The following is a 22745-nucleotide window of genomic DNA, read 5'->3' on the forward strand; positions in this document are numbered from 1 at the left end:
CTAATTGTCAAAAGCCTACCATCTCTATTCTATAGGTAAACTATAAAATTAACATGTTTTCATGGAAAAATTAAAACATAAAACAAAGAGGATACCACCTCTTCAAAGGAATTCTCTAGCAATCCTTTGGGCAGAATTATTTTCTTCTTTCTCTGAAAGCCCACAACTCATTTTATGATCGTCCTTTCATTCAGTTCATATAATAATCATGTAAATTTCTATCTACTATTCTAGAATGCAGGCTAAGACCATGTCTTACTAGTCACTGATGGCCCACAGTATATAACATACAAATAAATTCTGATTTTTAAAAAATTCAGTGTCTTTATATATTCCTTAACATTATTTACCACTATGTCTCCAAAATTACAGAGAGACTCCCTTAAAAATAACAGAATGGGAAGCTGAAAAAGAAAAACCCTCTTCCAAGTGAGGTGATATCAGTAGGAACAAGGTAATTAGACTAGGTAACCAAGAAAAAGAAAATGTGTTAATGCTGGGGCACCTCGGTAGCTCAGTCACTCAAGCATCAGACTCTTGATTTCAGCTCAGGTCATGATTTCGAGGTTGTGGGACTGAGCCCTGGAGTAGGCTCTGCTCTCAGTGGGGAGTAGGCTTGGGATTCTCTCTCTCCATCTCCCTCTGCCCCTCACATGCTCTCTCTCTCCCTTTCTCTCTCTCTAAAACAAATGATAAATACATCTTGTTTTAAAAAAAGAAAATGCAATAATGCCAAATATAAGAATTTTAAACAACAGACTTGCTATCATGCAAAATCTCCATCTAGCTTTCAGTTTTCACATCACAGTGCACGTCATTAAAAATGAACAATTTTAGTCTGCTCCCAAAACGGAAAATATAAGCAAAAGAAAGCCTTGGAAATGAAAAACCAACCCTAGAAGTTTACATTTAAAATTGGAAAGGAGGCTTGGGAGGAAAAAAAAAAGACTAATGCCTTATGGTGGTGAAATCTGAATGGTTATATGTTGTAGATTCAATCAGCTGTCAGCATCATCAAGTAAGAACTCCACAGATAGTTAGCAATTGGTATTACTACTTGAAGATTTTACCATATCCCATAAACAAATAACAGTCAGTGTTCCCACGGGAAAAACTACAAGAATGAGAAGAGAAGTTGTTTATATCATCGTAGCTTGAATACTTGAAAACTCATTGTCAGGAGCCAGCAGAACGGAGTGCTTGAAAAGGATTTTGGAGCCAAAAGGACCTTGATACAAATCCAGGTCCTGTCCATGTAACTTTGGGCAATTTACTTAACCTAAATGTTTTCATCTGTAAAATCAAAATACCAATACATATGTATCAGGAGGGTATGTAAGCTACTTACCAAAGGGCCCACGTATATGAACATTAAATGGTCACTACTTTTAGGAAAACTCTGACTTTAATTTGATAGAGTCTCAGATAAAAAGTTTCAGGTCATTACCTTAAAGACAATCCCATTTAATATGAGGAAGAATTTTTCTGATCACGTGGTTAATGAAACACATCAGGACATTAAAATGAGAGGTATAACTTCATACTCACCTCCTACCTCCATTTCTGTAACTGGCAGTCATCCCAGATTCTCTTGGGTGCACTGAGTTTGGAGGGAAAAAAAAAAAAGTTCCCATCAATTCTTAGTGCTGTCATCTAGAAAACAAAAACAAAAACTAAAACAAAAGCATTGGTGTCAAACTAAGTCGAAGATCAAAATGCAAAGGCTGACTTAAAAAAAAAATCCTTTCTACCACATGAATGATTAATTTTATAAAGAAATGAAAATTTTCTGCCCTGAGCACAAAGAATGTAACCATTACTGTGCTATAAATACCCCAGGCGGCATCAGGGGATAGAGAAGGAAAAGGACAGTGAAACTCATGACATCTTTAAAAAGCCCTTTTCTTACAGGGTTCTAAATCAAAAACAGATTATTCACCAAAAGCTTTTTGATACCTTGAAGGGTTTCTTGGCTGTTTCTTTGGAAGCTATCATTCACTAGTTCACACTGATGCAACATTAGCTGTCACTCAGAGATGAACTTAAAATTGCTGCCACATGGATGGAAAATCAGTATCAGGAAAAAAGTGTCTTTGTAAACTCAGAAAACATATTTTCTTTAAAATGGAAAGGCTGACCATGTGATAAATGCTTTTCATATAATGGGTAAAACCATTCTCTGCTGCAGGAAGCACACACCAGCCTTCTGAGACCTGGCAGGTCTCAGATTTTTTTTTCTTCTTCAAATCACATGTAAGATTTAACTTTACTGGGTGCCTTCATAGCACCTACATCTTGCATTTCTCTCCTTCATCTCCCCACTTCCTTTATTCTTCTGCTTCAAGAAAGAGCAATTAAAATAGCTTGTAAGTCAGAAAATAAGGCTTTGAATAGAGATTAAAGGCGACAGGGGTTCTTTGGCAGACATTAGATAGAGAATTAAAGTTTTCAAGAATGCAAAGTATTTTATGGCTGATTCCATTTAATTCAACAAATGTTTGTTGAACATATGTGCACGGCTTTGTGCTGGGCATCATAAAAGGATATGAAGAAGAAACAAACAAGAAATTGACCTTTAAGGGGCTTTAACGTAGAAGGCAAATATTTTAAGTACAGAAATGATTTGCAGTTTGTTGTTAATGCTTTAGTAGATCTAAAGGAGATTTGGACAGATCATTGCTGGCGGAGAGGCATGTGTTGTGAGAAACAAATGAGTACTTTCCAATAGTTTTATCAGAGAAAGCTGAGTAGAGCCTCAGCGATAGTGACAGAACTCAAGGGTCAACAAGGCAGTCTAAATTGGGAGAATGATCACAGCTAATGGATTCTGAGGATGCTGAGATTTCAAGACTGGTCATAGCATAAGATAAATGAGAAGTGATGGGAAAGATGGAGGAAGGTAGGCTGGCATTAGATCTTAGATTTGCATACCAGGCTAGGGAATTTAGGTTACGTAGAGAAGGAGCCTTTACAATTTTAGAGCAGTGAAGTTACATGATCAGAGTTACAGTTTAGGAGATAAATAGAGGGACTGGTTGGTGGTAGAAGACACTGGCAAGGCCAGTTTGAAGATTATTTGGAATAGGGAACATGGAAGCACAGGACTGAAGTTTGTAGTAGGGATGGAGAGGAGGGAACATATTTGGAAATAGCTTTTGAGGATATAATTGACAGAACTTGGTCCTATACAGACGTTGATTTGGAGATTATTCTAAAATTTTAAGACTAAGTTTCTTCAAGAGAAGCGATTTATAATAAATAATTAGGGAAGGGGACGCCTGGGTGGCTCAGTCGGTTAAGTGTCTGCCTTCAGCTCAGGTCATGATCCCAGGGTCCTGGGATCCAGCCCCAGGTCAGGCTCCTTGTTCAGCAGGGAGTCAACTTTTCTCTCTGCCTGCCACTCCCCCTGTTGTGCACGCTCTCTCTCTCTCTCTCTCTCTCTGAGACAAATAAATAAAATCTTTTTAAAAATAAATAATTAGGGAAGAAAGTGGGAATAACAAGACCAGCTTGAGACTGATGGTAACAAGAAGTTAACTATCAGTAGTTTGCTCAGCAAATTTTGGGAAATCCTTATAGGTGTCCTACCAGTACCAGGCATCAGGTATACGAAAAGGAACAGATATAAAGAAAAATATTTTGGGTTACTTTATCAAATGATATCACACAACAATCCTATTTACTGATTGTTGTTATTTTTCTAATATACAGTTTGAAATTAGTTACATATTGAAAAGCTTATGTTTTTACCCAGTCTGGAATTTGAATAATTCTACAAAAATGTTTGCTTTTGCCTAAAGTTCAAATATTCACAGAAATGTAAACATTGAGGATATAAATTTGGAGTGGATGTTTTAACTCATCACAATCAATAAAATGCACAATAAACTCTGGGTGTCAAAGAGAAGTTGATAATTTTTAAAAATTCTGTAATAGTAATATATTACTAATATGTTAGATCCTAGACTGCTCTAAACTTAAAATTTTGACAAACTCAAATTAGGAAGAACAACAAATAGAAAAATATATAGTGTTGATATTTGGTAAGTGGATTACATTTATATATTTGACTTAACACAGAACTTTATTTTAGGGCGCCTTCATTGTGAACTTTCCCAGCATGATTTAATAAAACTGTAGTATGTGAATGAATATACAAACTAGTGTAAGAGTCATTACTTTCATTAAGAATATTACAGTGAATAAATTAACCCCAAACAATAAAACCTGAGCAGTTGATATATGCAAGTCATTTACATCTTGTAGACTCATTTGGGGTAGGGAAAAATAAATGTGTTATGGTGGAGGTTTCATTAGCCCTTGCATTTCAATTGACTTCAAAAGCACACAATAAGAATACAAAGGCAATAAATATCATCCATAAACAAGAATACCATACAGGATTGTGGCTTTTTTTTTTAACAAGATGTTCTGTGCCATTACACTTTAATAGTCCTGCTGAATTTTCAATATGAAAAAAGCTAAAGAGTCCTGCCGTAGTGCCATCACTGTATTCTGCAGCCATATTTTATCCTGCTTTATTACATCACTCTGCATTCAGACCTACGTACATGATGATGCCTCATGGGACATGCCAAAGATGCGGCAGGAAACCTTAAATGTAATATATTGACATCTTTTGGCGTTCTGTACCTGGCACTAAAGAGCTTGGCTTACAGGGTGCAAAATAAATACTCGGTGCAGGTCACATCATAAGAGCATGTCACATCCACCAGATTTATAAGCCTGAGGATTTACTGACAGATACAGATATTTTAAAGGTGTTTTCATTTAGCATCTTACTAGTATCGTGGTAGATATATACTGAAAAGACCTGTTCACTGTACTCTTGGGAGGAGAATAAAGCCAAAAAAGTTTTTTTTGTTTTTTTGTTTTTTTTGACAGCTGGCCTTTGTGCTCCTCTATTTTCACTATATCCTTTGGGGGATAAGATTTCTTTTTAATCCTGTCTAGATCAGTATTATTTTTCAAAAGATTTGTATTTGCTATATCAGACTAGAATGAAAACTCTAGACTTCAGTATCAACAACACTGAGTTAGAATCTCATTGGTGATACAACAAAGAGCTTTAGAGATCAAACTAGCAAAAAAATAATAATAGTTCCTTGTTACAAACATTCAGAAAAATTTTAAATGCTCCTTGAATACAGCAGTTACATAAAAAGGACTTTGGAGACCCTTTTGGGGGCGAATTAATAGATGATAAGCCCTGCTTGTAATAGCTGATGGTGCCCCCAGAATAGACGTTCTGTGGTAGCCCTTCTAGAACCACGCAACAAAGTAATCAGAGACATTCAGGGTAAGACTGATGAGCACAGCCCGGAAAAAAAAAAAAAAAAAAAGAAAAGAAAAAATCTCTCAGCTCCCTGGAGGGTTTGCACTCCAGATTCAATTCAGGTACTTAATCAGGAAAGACATCAGGGCCTGAAAGAACTTATACCTGTCTGCCTCTAACACCCCTACACACCTCACCAGACTCTTCCTTGACTCTCCTCTTCCTTCCGCTCTCAGAGATGCCACTTCCTCAGAGAAGAGTAACTGATCATTCCGCCTAAAGTAGCCCCGCTCCCAACTCATTTCCTTATCACTTTGCCTCATTTGTTTCTTTAAGTTATCAAAATCTGTAGTCATTGGGTTTACAATTTTGTTTCCTTGCTTACCAGTTTATGGCTCTGACACCAGAATGTTATCTCCAAAGAGGGAGGGATCATACTGTATCTCGTGACCTCATACCAGCATCTTGCTCAGTGTAAGGCACATGGTCAGGTTTAATCCATATTTTGGAAGGGGGTTAGAGAAGAAAGATAAACAACTGAGGGAAGGGAAAGGAGAAGTGGAGATAACAGAGAAGAGAAGGGACAGGGAATGGGAGGAAAGGGATGGAGAAAAAGGGGGGGAGGCAGGGGACAAGGGGAGAGGATGGAAACAAGGAGGAAAAAGCAGCACACTACGTAGCTTATAACTCTTTTTGTTTGTTTCATTAGACTTATACTAACTGGTACTAGTGTTTGACTAGGGTTGGATGGCTTAACTGCTTTTGGCTTCACTTTTTTTTTTTTTAATGGAAATAATAACCAGAGTTGCTTGATTGTTGCCTAGTCTAAATGACACAGCAATTGTGAAGCTCTCTGCAAATTGCCAAGCATAATACATAAAACTTTGTAATCTATAAAGCCCTAAAGAAATGTTAGGTATTACTATTAACTGAAGTTACTGATATCCCCACTAAGCATAACTGCACAACCAATGGTTTCATTCTGGTTACTCCTCCATCCATAAACATATTGATATAAGTATATTAAGGATCACTCTTAAATGTATATGGTGTCTTTATTCAATTAACCGGTTGTTAACATAGTACTTGAGCATACCCTTACCACGGAGCAACATCGTAACAATAATAATAAGTTAGATTGCTGAACAGTTATTATAAGCCTGAAACCATTCTACTATTATAAGCTTTTTAAAAATATCTTTAATCTCATTTACTCTTTAGAAAATCCTGTGAGGTAACATTTCATTATTCCTATCTTTAAAGTGACTAAACTGAGGCACAGAGAGATTAAGTAATTTGCTCAAGGGCCAGATCAAGTAGGAGGCAAAAGCTGGCTGTGAAGAGAGTATCTAGCTCCAAGGCTAGCCCTCTTAACCTGTGCTCCACAGGTTTCTTAACATGCAATCTATCTATATGATTCCTCAATTATAAGGCCTATGGAATTGTTCCTGGAAGTGGATCTTGAATTTAGAACTGTGTTCAGTTAATAGACAGAATGGTTCTCTTTTGCACACCCAATAAGAACATAAAATAGTGACAGAGATGCCAGAAATGAAAAAATGTCCAACAATTTTTAAAAGAACTTCCAAAAAACTTTGAAAAGTGGGCCTTGGGTTTAGTCCTGAGATAATTTCTTTACTTTCTAAAAGTCCTCATTTTGTATTTGTTGGTTTGCAAACTGTTCTATGTACATGGAGGGCAAGAAGAGACTAAAGAAAGAGGCTGGCCACTCCAGATTGGTAGGTGGCAGTTTTAAGAAACAAAGGAAATTACTTACAAGGCTCATCTTGGGTAGCCCCAACTGAAAAGAGTTCTGCACCCTCCCACTAGAGTCTTAAAAGCTCATATAGAGGTCTTAACAAGGTTCAGTCATGTATTCAGTCCAGATGGTCTCAACCACTTCTTATTCTCTTAAAGCTACATCCTTGAAACAGTTCCAGCTATGGGAACAGGGGGCAGAATGTACACTCCAAGGGCAGGGGAGAGGGTGAGGAGCCTTTGATTGCCCAGATCTAGCCCATGGGTCAACTGGTGGTCACATCCTCTTGATGACCTCCTCCAAGAGTATTGTGCTTAAAGATTCTCAAAGAAAAATGAGTAAGCATCAGAAACTCTAAGAGGTTTCTACACACTTCCCAGGTTTACTACCATGCTAACAAGATATAATAATAAAGTTTTTACTCTGTGCTTACTAGACACTTAGTTAATCATTTTAACATACACACAAGGCTTCCTAACAACTGACACATATAATATGTTCTCTTGACCTCCATCTTAGTCAAGAAACTATTTCAGTTATTTGCCCAAGGTCTCTCAACTATGTGACTGGTGGATCTGAGATTTAAAACCAAATCAACCTGACCCAAAACACCCAATGCTACCTCAAAACACGTTTCTCACCACATGAATGTGTGCAACACACAGACACACACGCGCGCACGCACACACACACACACACACACACACACATTTTCTCTCTTCCTCAGATTTCTGCTTGGCTAATTAGGGCACTATTGATGCTTTAGGTTTGCACTACAACAGGAATGCTCTAAAAAAAAGTACTTTGCTATTTCTGTATCATATCATGAAATACAGAGTTCTTTTTTAGCATAATTCATGTGCAACAGAGTCTCATGGTATGTAACATCGTAAAACAAAAAGGTATTCCATATTCAAAATGTCTCAAAGTCTGAAACTAAACCTTTCAAATGCTACAGCTTCCACACACATTTTATTCACAATTACTAGTGACGGATATGCCACTAAAGCATTTCACTAATGTCCCCACTTCCTTAGGCCATTGAACATGGCAGCACAACCATTGCCTAGTATACTGAAATCTGTCTTCATCCTCTCTTATAGCATCAAACAATGTTTTTGTTTGTTTGTTTGTTTGTTTTGTTTTTTTCTGTTTTCACTGTGCTGGCTCCAGGAGCCTCTATTAGGGACTGGGAAAACAAATAATTAAAATTGCTAAGAATTTTGTATTAAGTGAACACTAATAAGGTGTCCAAAGGAAAGTAGTGTTGGAAATAGGGTCAGAAGTGAGGAAAACGATGGCCAGTTCTTTTAGACATTCAAAAGTTCTTTTGATAAGATAAAGGGGATGCTAATGCACATAGATTCATGGATCCTTCATTTCTCATTTGTAATAATTTTTATAAAGAAACGCCTCTGCTATGTGATCATTAAGGATCAATGGAAATTTGATTTTAACCTCTCTTCAATCCTCTAATTAAAAGAGCTATCATTCTTATAAAAAATTCCATAATAAAGATATTGCATATTTTAATTATCTACTGAAATTGAGCAATAATATTCCAATAGTTTAAGTACTTTTACTGGAAAATCTCTACATTTTGTGACTAATTTAACAAGCAAAGAAACAGCCCTTATGGCATTTTGTATCTTTAAAGACTTTTATGGGGTGCCGGGATGGCTTAGTCAGTTAAGTATCTGCCTTTAGCTCAGGTCATGATACCGGGGTCCTGGGATTGAGCCCCACATCAGGCTCCCTGCTCAGTGGAGAGCCTGCTTCTCTCTCTTCTTCTGCCCCCCCCCCATGCGAGTGTGTGCTCTATCTCTCTCTTGCTCAATCTGTGCACCTCAAATAAATAAATAAAATCTTTAAAAAAATTAAGACTTTTATAAATATCTAATTGATCCCCATCATGCTTTGGCAATCAGGTATTAATTATTTGCTTTATACAGATGAAGAGCTTGGGTTGCAGAAAACACCTGTGACTTTCCACAGACACCACATCCAAAAGACTATCTGGACTATAACTGAGAAGCTTGGAGAATGATCTGCACCTATTAATATTCATGACAGATTTTGAAAGAGAGAAAGTTTTCAGGATTCTATTCATTTTGTTTTAGGCACCACCCTGAATAAGCGTTTGCCATTATTTCATTGCCATGAGAAAAGAATGACATTAAAACTCAGCTGAGTGTAATTCAGAAGTTGTGGTGACCTACAAATTTAAATTCTGATGAAAATTCTAGTTAAAAAGTGAGATATTAATATTTCTCTTGACTCTTAAATAAATTTACTACTATATATAATGCTCTGAAAAATGAAAAAGATTTTTTATGAATTTTAGGGACAAGTAAAAGCAAGGTACCTGCTCTCACAATTTTTCATCAGGAATTATTTTTTTTAAGAGAACTAGAATAGTGTTGAACTTTAGAAAAATAAAGGTTGCATCTTTAAGCTAATATTTATTTAATATACATGGGTCAGGCAAAGTGTTCAGCATTTTCACAAATGGATTCTAATCTCATCTAATTCTCACAGTGAGGTCAATTTTTCCCTTTATTTGTTGAGAAAATGGGAGAGGTTAAGTAAAGCCCACAATCATACAATCAGCTAGTGGCAAAAATCAGATTTCAAATTCAAGTCTGCTAATTTCACAAATCCCAGTCTCTAAAACTGCCACATGTTAATATCTCTCTATTTTCTTGGGTACCTTACATTTAGGTTGCAGGACTAGAACATTTTAAACCCTCCAGATTAAGTAAAAAGTAACGAAATCAAAAGGAAAGAATATTTGCAGGACGCTTCAAGACTAAAAACTAACAAGGATGTGATGAACGAATTGATCTTTGCCTCTGCTCTCTCTTGATACATGATCTGAATGGGAGACTGAGCAGCGCTCAACTCCAAAGCAAGAGCAAGGCTGCCCAGGCTCCCCTTTCTGTGTTTTCAGCTCTTCTCTGCTCTTCCTTGCCACTAAGTTTTACATATCTTCCATTCAGTTCCTACCTTCTCTCCTCATTGTCTAACTTCCATATGATACCAGGCAGCATGGAGCCACTTGAACCTGGCTTTATTAAAGAAGCTTCTAGTTTGTAACTGCTTACAAGATAGGACCAAAATAAGCACCCAGTGTTCCATGCAATGGCCAGGCTTGTCTGAACTCCAGACTTCTACACCATAGGCCCAGCTTCCTAGGCCCAATTTTACCCAACATAGCACTTTGGAACATCTGGAACAGAGTGGCAAATTTTAAACCTGGGGCTTAATTTGGTTAAGATCGACTCTGCCAATGTGTGTGAGACATTTTAAAAGACAAAAGCAAAGAAACGACTCAAAATTAAGTAGGATAAATGTTTCCACTGCAAATTGCTAAAACCTACTCAGATGCCAGGATAGGCACTTAAGACATATATAGAAATACATGAGACAATGTACCTAGGCTTAATATTTAGGTGGAGAATTGAAATACAGTCACAAGAACCCACGCCTAAAAGTAGCAGAAAGTGTCAAATAAAGAGTGAAGGAATCAGGACATGTACTATGAGTTAAGAGTAGAAAGTGGAGGAGAAAGTTTCCTGAAAGAGGTAGAGTCTTCCTGGTTTTACAGGAAGATGAGTTTCACTTGGATGGGGTGAAACCATAACACAGGCAAGGGCACCACAGCGACCCTGGGGAAAACATCTCATTTTTCTACATATGTTTTTAAATCGGCCTTTTCAGTTTCAGAAATTTATCCTACAGGTACTCGTATTGAGATCACATTCAGTGTGTAGATTAACTCATGGAGAACTGACATCTTCATGACTTCCTGTCTTTCTTGCAAGAACATGACATGATTTTCATATGTCAAAATATCCTTTCATGCATCTCTGTAGGGTTTTAAACTTTTCTGCATTTAGGTCTTGATTATTTTTTTTAGTCATTCTGTTGCTATTATAAAAAATGTTGTTTCTTCAAAGTGAAGGGTGGGGGTTGGGGACTGGGTAAAATGGATGAATGGGAGTGGGAGATACAGACTTCCAGTTATGGAATTAATAAGTCACAGAAATGATAGGTACAGCATAGGGAATATAGTCAATGATATTGTAAAACCATTGCATGATAAGAGATGGTGGCTACATGTGTAGTGAGCGTAACTTAATATACAGAGTTATGAATCACTGTGTTGCACACTTGAAACTAATGTAACATTGTATGTCAACTATACTCAAAAAACAATAAAAATTTAAAAAATTAAGTTCTAAAAATATTTCTTTTGTTATATTTTATAAATTATTGTTTCAAAACAAAAAAAAAGCACTCAGAAAATAGACTGGTGGTGGCTAGAGGCAGGGGTTTGGGAGAAGGGGAAATAAGTAAAGGGTGTCAAAAGGTACAAACTTCCAATTAGAAAATAAATAAGTCATTGGAATATAATGTACAGCATAATGATTATAATAATACTGTACTGCAGGGGTGCCTGGGTGGCTCAGTCAGTTGGGCAACCGACTCTTGATTTCAGTTCAGGTCATAATCTTGGGGTTATGAGATTGAGCCCTGTGTTGGACTCCATGCTGGGTGTGGAGCCTCCTTAAGATTTTCTCTCTCCCTCTGCCCCTACCCACCCCTCATGCTCTCTCTAAAAAAAACAAAATAAAAAATAATACATATTGCATATTCGAAAGTTCCTAAGAGTAGAACTTAAAATTTGTCACCACTTGAAAAAAAATTGGTGCCTATGGGTAAAGATGGATGTTAATTAAATTCATTGTGATCATTTCGCACTATGTACAAATAACAGATCATTATGTTGTATACCTGAATTATGTCAATTATTCTCTTAATAAAAAATAACCAAAAAAAAGACAATGTATATGAAGGCAATTATATTACTCTGTGCCTACCTCACTGAATTCTCTTTGTTTTTCACAAAAATTCAGTTGATTATCTCAGGATTTCCAAATGAACAATCATATTATTTGCAGATAGTGATCATTTTACATTTGACTTTCTAATTCCTATGTCTCCTTTTTCTTCTTCTTTATTAATTACATTAGCTGGCAACTCAGAACAATGTTAAAAAATAATGGTGTAAGGATCATTCTTGTCTTATTCTTTGTTGTAAAAATAATTATATTGTGAAGATGAAGAGCCCAACTGGGCTAGAAGAGTAAGAGGTGGAGAAGAAGGAGAGCTGCATAAGAGTAGTTATAAGACAGAAAGGGTTGGGTGAAATAATTGAAAATCTTGTAAATACAGGAATCCATTGAAAGTTTGTCAGTGAAGAAATGAAGTGAGGTGGTAGAGTCATTTAAAAAGAGTTAACAGTATTGTAGACTATACGTGGAGATGTAGACTATAAAGCGAGACGGGCAGTAAAATTAATCTATAATTTTTTCTTGAAAAGGCTAAATTTCTAAATGGATTTTAATAGTATGCAAGCATTACAAATTATAAATTATAAAATAATGAGACTATCTTTCACTTATAATTAGTGGAATCAAGCTATTCAGAGGCATTCAAGAGCAATTAATTCTTTGATCCACATCTTTTCTAGAGGGGTTTACTTTAAGTGCTGGAAGAATTCAGAGATGTTAAAATCTTGGTGCCCTTTTCCCTAGAATTAAAAATATAATTGAGTAAATATGTAAACTGAAATATACTAGGTCGTATAGGATAAGTACAAGAAATGGTACAAAACAAGTGCTCAGAAGAATGAACTGGGAGAGATGATCAGATGGCTTCATGTTTGTGGCTGAATTTGAACATACACTTGAAGAGAGTGGTCTCTGATTGACGATATGTAATGAGGAGTGTTTATGTAGGACATAGTGTGTATTAAGACACTGCATTTCTGGCTTAAGCAAAGCTAATGCGAAGGGAAAATATCAGGCAATAACAAAAAGAACTATTTGACAGAGAAGGATTTTTGGTTGATTTTTGTTTTGTGTCTGTATGTTTTGTTTTTGTTTTTGTTTTTGGAGAACAGTAAGTCAAAATTACTAAAAAGTTAAATCAAGGACACATGATCCAGTTTTGGAATTTATTTATTCATTATAGGGAAATGAAGAAAATTTTACTGGCAAGAAGATACATGATTAGAGTATTTTTATTTATTTGTTTAATAACAGGAAACAAGAAGAATGGATGTGAGAGGGAGATGCCACTGGCCCTGGCATGACTTTAAAATGTTATAGTCTTTCGTCTCCCGTCTGTAGCCAGTATCACAGGTTTGCAACATCTATTTTCGGTACTTTAGTTTTATGAATGCAAGTTTTGATTTATTTAAATATTGAAAACTAAGACAATTGAAACTTTTACTTTTACATTGCCATGTATTTGTGTGAAGTACTGTCATCATTCAACTCAAATTTAAAATTAATTAGTAGGTCTAAAACTTAGCCCCAAGTGTCCTATTTATAAGGTTTATTCCAATGCAACTTGTAATGTCTTTTTTTTTTAAATATAAATCAATAGCCCATCATATTTTCTTTTCTAAAATCAAGGCTTGGTTAATTTATTCTGCTAGCACATAAGATGCTAAGTAGAACTGCCACTGAACAGGAACTCACAGTCTTAGATAGAACTTGAATAATACATTTTTTAATTAAAGAGGAAAAACAGAAAGCTATTCCCAGAAAGTATAGGGTAGTTATAGCATGAGTCTTGCACTCTATAAAAATAGTTCTTACATTTTTAGTTTCTCTTATAAAAATGAAGAATGAAGAAGCAGACTCATGCTTTTGATAATCACCACTCTGAAAGAGTAAAATCATTCTCCTTGTTTCCCTAGTCGGGTATGTTTAGAAGGGCATAGAAGAGGTAAAGTAGATTTTGGCTTCTCATGCCCCCCCCATATCCTTTCCCCATAGTATTTCCTTCATGAACCTATGACTCATGAAAATGAAGAGTAAATGGCACCAACTTTATGCATACTAATAGTCCCCATAACCCACCCAAATCTGCACTTGCATTGGAACTCTGCTCTATCCCAATGTGTTCAGAGAAGCGAGGGTGACAGCTGACTGGGACATGACCCCCATGGAGAATAGGAATAATTACTAATAGGTTTGTTTCCCTCTATCTCCATTGAGCGTAGGCTATTCTCAGTGAAAATCCAAAGTATTAAATAGAAATTTCAGTTATGTGTAACAGAAGCTTTAGATGTAATAAAAAAGAAAAAAAAAAAAACCTGTTCTTCAAAGCCTTCCTTTCTTTGAAATAGACAAAAAGGAGAGGTGAAATTCATTTGAGAACTGTTCAAAAGCATTATAATCTCAGTAAAAGGGGGAAAATGAAAATATGTTCAAAGCCATCTTTGTTTCTTCAGAAATATTTTACAAATGAAATCAAGGAGTATTTGCTTAGAGCAATAAAGTCAAACTCACCAGAGAACGAAAAATGATACACATGAATGTTTATAGAAAAGTATTCTTCATTTGAAGTAAATTTACTTTACAGAACATTGAACTTACAGGATTAAGGTGAATAACTATTAAGTTTCAGGAAACGGGCAGCCAGGAATGCAAGAACTTTCCACCCGAAATACATTGTAAAGTATATTTTGTAAATATCTTAGAAAATGTGACTCTATTGAGTACTATGATGTAATAATTTATTAATAATCTAGGGAAACATACTCACTTCTAAAATACTAAGAGTATCATGGGCCAGAAGAAGCAACTGTGTCATCCTAATTTTCATTTGTGATCATTTGCCATAACTGGTGCCAGTTTTATGTCGCAATACAATAACATAATAAAATTTCACTGATATTGTTAAAACACATAAACTGAGATGGAGGGATTCTTGCATTCTCAAGGAGTTAACTTCTTTCCTCAATTCATGAAGGAGGAAACTTATTGAACGTTAATAATGCTTGAATGGGGTGAAGAGTATTTCAAAGACATTTGCTCACTAGTTCTAATGCAGAGGAAGTCATACGTGTTCTGAGTGCAGAATGAAAGGGCCATACTCTGCTCAGGGTTCCGAGGTGGGAAAAGTTTCCTGTCTCATCCAATCAAAGTAGTTGATGAAGGGATTCCTTTCAGGCTTGGGAGTGGGAAAGAGGAATAGATATGGGAGGCTAATCTAAATTACAACCGATCATCTTTGGCTAAACAGTGTCTGGTAAGTAGATGAAGTGGGATAAGCAGCATTTACTTATGAGAGAAGAACTTCTGTTTGGAATCCTGTTCTGCTCTATTCAGCTGAGCAATTCCAAGGAAGTTATGACTTCTTCAAGCCACAGTTTCTTCATCTGTGAAATGAGGATAGTAACATCTACCTCTAAGAGTTCTTTTGAACTGCTTATTAAAAAGTAGGAAACTGAACAAAAAGTATATATATATACATATATAGATATGCATGTATACAGATAGATATATATATATCTATATATGAGCACATGAATATATTAATATATGAACTCTCTGGCACTCATTGTACTCGAAGAATAAACACTATGTACATAGGCAGGAAACCGCTTTAGTGTTAAATATTATAGGGAATATACAAATATACATGAAATACCATATGGCTCCTTCCTTCAAAAAAATTTATGTACATTGTTTTTTGCTTACTAACTAAATGCAAATTTAAAAAGTTGCTATTATTACCATCCCTGTTTTATAGATAAGAAAATAAGACACTGAGTAGTAACAAATAGTAGTAGTAGTAGGTGCTGTAGTCCAGAAACAAGATGTGATGTCATCTAAAGTTAGTGATCAGGAAAATGGAGCTATTACAAGGAACTGGCCTATCCACGGATAATTTGAGTCAAAAATTAAAGAAGTAAAAAAAAAAAAAAGTATCTTTGCATAGGAAATGAGCATTAGGCCTCAACCTAGTGGATCACAAGCTTTAGAAAGGGCTATTTTGAGACACGTGCATTAAAATATAGTGGAATTGGTGTGACCATCTTGAAATTGACAGCCAAGCATCTGTAGCTTTGTTATGAATTATTGGTGACACTATCATTTAGGGATTTTTAAAAGTGACAACAGACAGTTGACATAAAATCTGATAATAACAACAAAAATCAATAGATAAAAGGAGAGAGAACCTGGAATTATGGAGGCCCATGAGGAGGAGTTTTCAACTCTTTATATTCTTATAAAAGGGGAAGCAATGTTTACATATGTGTGGAGAGAAAAGAAAGTGATTTCGTGGTGGTCTACAAACAGGAATACAGAGTTTAAAATGATGTTCAAAGATAATATTTTAAAACATTTTATCTTTTGAAGTGCTTTCACAAACATTATCAATAAATTCTCAAATAACATAAAAGGTGGAGCAAAACAGCCATTTCTTTCACTGCTAGATATGAAAATTAAAGAACACAGGGACCACAGAATTTGCTCAGTCACAAATGTAGCAAGTGACAGACAGCAAAATGCAACCCACGTCTGCTATCCCTTAATTACCTGTACTCCACTATATCACACAATCTCTCAAATGCATGTGTCATCGTTCCCTTTTCAGGTTATTTTCTAACTTGCAATGTACTTTCTTTGAGGAGGCTCTTGTGAAATTATAAAAATGATAGTCCTAGAATATTAAGCTTCATGAAAAGCAGAAATGTGCTTTATAAATATTGAATGGTAGACGACTATAAGTATGAAATAGTCATTGTCTATGTTACTAGCAATAATAATACATACTTTTTTTTTTTTTTTATAGAGCTGCTCTTTGAGGATTCTATTTATTTTTAAATCCAGTATTTGGCAATGCTCTCTCCTAATGTGGCCTTTTGTACCAGCTGCTTCCTCCTACCCATAAAGTCTGTTACATTCTATTGGCATAAATAAAGGTAGGAGCCACTTATTCTAAACAAAACAAACAGAAGAGCAAAGATGGTGTTAATTGGGAACCACAGAAAGAGAAACGGTGAGAATGAATGTTGTGAGGATATTTTAAATCCAAAAGAAGAACTGGCTTGATTGATTGTTGGGAATACTCTGTCCATAAGGAAGAGTGGTTCCTAACAAGGATGGATGTATCATCTAAGTGCATACGAAACGGCAACAGCAAGGAAGAAATTGTGATGCATGTAGAGAGCCTTTTCTTTGAACAGTGCCCGCTATGAGACCATGTCAGAAGCCAGTAGAAAGCATTCTCTTATGTATTGTGCAATAAGTAAAATGGCATGATGGAAACAAATATCATCAAGCTATAAGAGGCTACAAATTGTGAGTTCTTTGTTTTCCAAACAAAAGAATTTTCCACTGTCCAAATGTCTGACAAGCACACACTGTATCTTTTACTCACTTGAGAATTTGTTTCAGTTTCCTAATCAAGATGAATTGCTGAAGGATAAGAAAATTATTCTGTAGGAGGATAAAAGACATTTATAGGGTTGGGTATATTAATAACTAATGATTTTAGTTCAGATTTTATTGAAAACAATTGAAACAGATAAGACAATGAATGTAAGAAAAGCATGCTGGAAGCATGCAAATAATTGTGTATTTTCACTTGTTTTCACTTACCAGTAATTTCAAAGAAAATGTGCATATAAATATATAGAAAATATTTATTCCCAAAGCGAATATTGGACTTAACATTTTTCACAGAGAAAAAAATTACAGGAGATACAAATACTTTTGTCCATCATGCTATTACAAAAGGATAAGAAATTCTATTTCATTTCCAAATAACAATAATACCACCTTATGGTTATATGGTACATTTTGTCTGAGAGCTCAAAAGGTCAACTCCATGCAAGGTGTAAAGGATTTTTTTCATTAAAATTAATAACATTCCTAGTGGTGAAAATTCAAAAGTGATAAATAGCATCTGATTTTTGCTGTGTTGGCACAATACCGGCACTGAGAAAAATTTAGAAATTTGTGGCGTCATATTTTCAGATCCATAAATAGATAAAGAGAACCATCTGGAGACTTCTATAAATTTTGCATGAGTTTCTCAGGAGTCAAGTTTGAATCCTAAAGGTTAAAAATATGTCAAATATAAAAGGTTCATCTTCAGCTTAAACTACTCACTTAAGATCATTTAAACTCTTTGCTTAGACTTGAAAATCTGTAGATGGTAATCAATAATTTTCTAGAAATACAAAAGACAAAAATATTTATTGCAATATAATCTGAAATTCTGACATATTTTGTCTGTCATGACATAATTCACATGCATTTCAATATATTCTCATTATACTAGTGAAAATAGTTAAAATAATAATTTGGTCCCAATCAATAGTTATCTGAGATCACTGGTCTTCTGAATATTTTATCTATTTTTATCTTCCCAAAAGGGATTTAGTGATATATTGTTAACAAAGAAGATAAAAGACAAGTTCTATGTGCTTCCTATAGATGTCACTTACCGGTAATACTTAGCATTGACTACACTATAATTTTAGGTGACACTTTAAAATATATAAACATATATTCAAAAGATATTTTATATAACCACCTCTCAGAATTTCAAAGGAAGAATAAAACTTAGGAATCATCTAAACCTCCCTACTTTTTACAGCTAAGAAAACTGGAACACAGAGAAATTAAAGTGACTCTGCTTTAGGTTATGCAATATAAGTTATTAGTACAGCTAGTTCAGAAATCTAGGTCTACTGATTCACTTGGCTTACATTATCTTCAACTGTTGATTTAAGAGTAAATTAAGACTTGTAATTTGCCTATTTGTGTATATTAAAAAGATGTAAGTATCAAGAGCACTAAAATCTTCAGCATAGAACTGTTAATTTCAATAATTTCTTAGATGATTGATTTGATTAGCTTAATCACTATTATGCTACAATTGAAATCACTGTGACCTGAATAAAAAGTGACTGAATTCCAGAGAGTAATCTATACCCATTCATTCATTCAGTCACTATGTAGTAAGTTCCTACTAATTCTAAGGCACTGTTACAGGCATTCAGAGTACAGGGACAAACGAAAATAAACCAATTTTTATGTATTTTTAAGGGAAAGATGAGATAAATATGTTAATTGGTTATAAGTTCTTCGGAGAAAAAAATAATATACTGTGTGAGGAAGTGTAAGGCAGGATAGCATTTCATTTAAATAGAGTGTTCAGGAAAGCCCAAATTTAGATGCTAAAATTTGATTGGTGAGTGAAGAAGCCACAAGGAAGAAGAACATAACTGGCAGTAGAAATAGCGAGTGCTGAAATCCTCTATGGGGAGAATGCCTGGTGTCCTTAAGGAACAGGGATAGTCTAGAGCAGGGGAGTACATGACAGAATGGCTAGGAAGGGAGATTAGAGGAGGGGTAAGAGAGCCATGGACTGAGGAAGAATGTCAGGGTTCTGAGGCGAAGGAGATGTCTTGAACTTTTAGATTTGAAGCCCTGCAAGAGCTTTGAGCAGAGATATGATCTGATCTTTCTTACATTTTAACAAGATCACTCTGATTTCTCTGTTGAAGATAGACTTTAGTGGAACAAGGGTAGAAGCAGGGAGACCAATAGGAGGCTACTGTAATAAAGCAGGCAAAAGAAGATGTGGCATTAAAGACTGTACACCAAAACTCAGTACTCTGGGGAATCCATTCATTACACAAAAAACAGATCAGTCAGGAAACAGACAGATCATTTAAATGGGGTAATCTGAGGTTTTACTAAAAGGATTATTTCCAAGAGTGTGTCAAGGTGTAAAGACATTATTGATAAATAGTGTAATACACTGAGGCAAGTAATAATAGAAAAAAGTACTATCATATAAATCTAAAGAAGCAATGGGAGCAAGATATTACTGGAACCTAAAGAGTACAGCTATGAGGAGAGGGCCTCCTGATGGAAGTCAGCCTTTCTTTTAGGGGCACAGTCAACTGATCACATACCAACAGAGAGACACTCTGGGAAATAAATACCCCTACATCACTCTCCCCCTCAGGATAGAATATAAACTAGAAGCATAAACAGAAGTTTACAACACACTGCCCTAATTCACCCCGAGTATACCCATGTACACAGTAAACTGTTTAGAGCTCACTATATTTTGTTTGAAGAGAATGCATATGTGCAGAAACTTAAAATACATAGATTTCTGAAACTAATTCATGAATATGACTAATTCATTAAAGTTGTTAATGTGTTCTTATTCTTGGGCAACGATGCATAAAATTTATATATTATGGAATTTATTTTTAATGAAATTATTCTATTCAGTATGTCAGCGAAAAAAATGATGTATGTTTAACTCATCTATATGCTACCAAATCAGACATTTAGGAATTATTATTAGGAGTCATTGAACATGTGTTGGGCATTTCAGAGATTTTCTAGAAGATAAAAGCATACTTCATTTATTTGAATTTCTGCTTATCTTAAACAGTTTCTTCTTTCTTCCCTCTTATCCTGACCTTCTTAGTAACCTCAGTTGAAACAGATAGTTCAGAAGCAGGAAAACCGTCCCATTTCTCAAGGTTCAGTTATTTCTCAAGCTGATTCCTACTTTCAGAGTAATTCAGAGTAAACGCAGTACCTCTTATCCCAGTAGAGTTTTTAAACATAGAAAGGAACAACAGTATAATAAAAGTAAATATTACGTTTTATAGTGCTTTTTATTTTTCAAAGCATTTTCGCATGTAAGAACTCAACTGGTAAGGAAAACAGGAGTAGTAAAAGACACGTACAAACTTGGCTGAAGCAGAATCTCTGGGTTTTATGGAAAATAGATGTTGTCAGCAGTTCAAACAAAACAAAACAAACCAGCAAAATAACTCCACCAAAATGATAGTCTAATGCAAGTTCAAATGACTGTAGTTACTCGAAAACCACAGAACATACAATTCAGTGAAGACTAGAGTGTAAAATTTCACAGAGCAGAGGTCAGCCCTTCCATTCCTGTTCTTTCACTTGAACATTCAGATAATCTTCTGCTGTGGTTCCTAGGTGTATTTCCAGTTATTAATAACTGAACTGAACCAGGTGAATAGGAATGGAGAACCTATCTCACTGGGAACTCACTGAAAGGTATTATCTTTTTTTCCCATTTCCTGTACGTCATCAACAAGCAATCTCCAACCCATTCCACAAGAAAGATTTCTTTGATACTTGTTTTTGCTTCTATAAGAAAATATACTCCAGGTCCTACTATGATGCAAGGTCATTAGTTTTTTAGATAGTCCACAAAATTGTATTTAATCTATGATTTATTTGAATTATACTATTACAAGAATTATAATTGCTTACTTTGCTCTAGGAAAATACTATACCAGTTTCAACAGGAGAGTCAGGAAATTGATATGTAGTTCTGGGCTGGCAGAATGGAAAGAATATGTGCTTTAAAATCAGATATTTATTTTGTTTTACAAACACTTAGATATTGCTCATTTTGATATTTTAAACTCTTATAAATGTTAACTTATTTGCTCCTAATAACAACCCCATGAAAAAGGGTTTATCATCACCATTCAAATTTCATGGATAAGGAGCCTGAAGCACAAATAACCAACCAAAAGTCACATAACGGATAAGTGGTAGAGTGGGGATCTTGCAACAGTTAGTCTCTACTCCTATAAGGGAAACATATTGTACCTAAGAAAATTGTAAGATCCAGTATTTAGGTGCTATCACCCTAATGTGCCTGGCACAAGGCCAGGACTTATGGTTAGGTCTTATTAGTTTATATTAATTAGTACCAATAATGTCATCCCCATTTTCCTTCCAATTCCCTTACATTTCAAAAAGACCACTGTAGTTTCCTTCAAACTCATGAAAAGGGTCAAGAATTTTGCTCTTTAGTTGACCGAGCACCAAGAACTGGAAAAGTCATTCATCACCTTTTACCCACTGTCCAAGACTACAAGTGTTTTATCTTCCCTCATTTGAGCATCCTCTCTTGCTTTCCCCCAGGATTAGAAAGGACAAAACTGCAGCTCTCCCTGCTCAGAAAAAAACAGAACCAAGAAATTCACAAACAGCAACAAGAGTTACAACTATGACTCCCTCATACGGAAAGATCAGGAAAACTTCAGGTGTTACTTTGGAATCCTCAGTAGTATGAATTCAGTGTAAGTGGAATGGAGTGTTAGAGGTCATTTAAGCAGTCACAGCATCCACCAGTGTGCATATGAAGATATTCAGTATAATACATAAGAAGATATTCAATATAATGGAAAAAAAAATAAAGAAAAAGACTAAATAAAAATGCCTTGCTTCTTGCCCAGATGGATCATCCAGCTCTGTGACCTTCAACAAGCCAGTTAGTGTAAAGTCTCAAGTTTCTTATTTGCAAAATAAAGGCCATGATAGGTTTCCAGCTCATCTCAGAGTCTACGGGGAATACCTACTCTCTCAATGTTCTGGTTTCTTCCCCCAAACAATGTAATATGCTCAGGATTCTGCCTTAAAACAAACAAAAAACAACCTTGTCTTACCCTACTTTCTTCTCCAAGAATTACCTGATCTCTCCCATTCACTGCCCCATTTATTGAAATGACTAGAGCTGCTGTCTCTACTTCCTTATCCATTCTTCACTTTCTGTTACTCAACAGCTACTGCACTCTGTCTTTGATTAATTCCTTCGTAAAGTCTGTTTTTATTGTGGTCACAAATAACTTCCAAATTCCAAGTCCAATGGAGATTTTTCATCATTACTCAGTAGCAGTCAATACAGTTGGACACTCCTTACTCAGAATACTTTTTTTTTTTGGTACCCTTGATTCAAATTTAAGAACTCTCTTCTATGCCTCCCTTTCCTCACAGTACATACTCTGCAGAGATGATA

At 35.4% G+C, this 22745-nt stretch overlaps 1 long non-coding RNA gene across 2 annotated transcripts in view; it reads right to left on the minus strand.

Moving 5' to 3' along the window:
* LOC148110406 (uncharacterized) overlaps window positions 1–22745 on the minus strand; it is a 335550-nt gene that overhangs the window by 135639 nt on the left and 177166 nt on the right. The window contains exon 2 of one of the 2 annotated variants that reach the window (XR_015723754.1): window positions 1549–1600. This is a non-coding gene — a long non-coding RNA (uncharacterized LOC148110406). Of the gene's footprint in view, window positions 1–1547; window positions 1601–22745 lie in introns of those variants that run through there. The other variant, XR_015723753.1, reaches the window with a different exon arrangement.

This window comes from Ursus americanus, chromosome 3 (assembly GCF_024610735.1).
Source record: "Ursus americanus isolate L20-20 chromosome 3, mUrsAme1.1.p, whole genome shotgun sequence".
Classification (NCBI taxonomy): Eukaryota; Metazoa; Chordata; class Mammalia; order Carnivora; family Ursidae; genus Ursus; species Ursus americanus.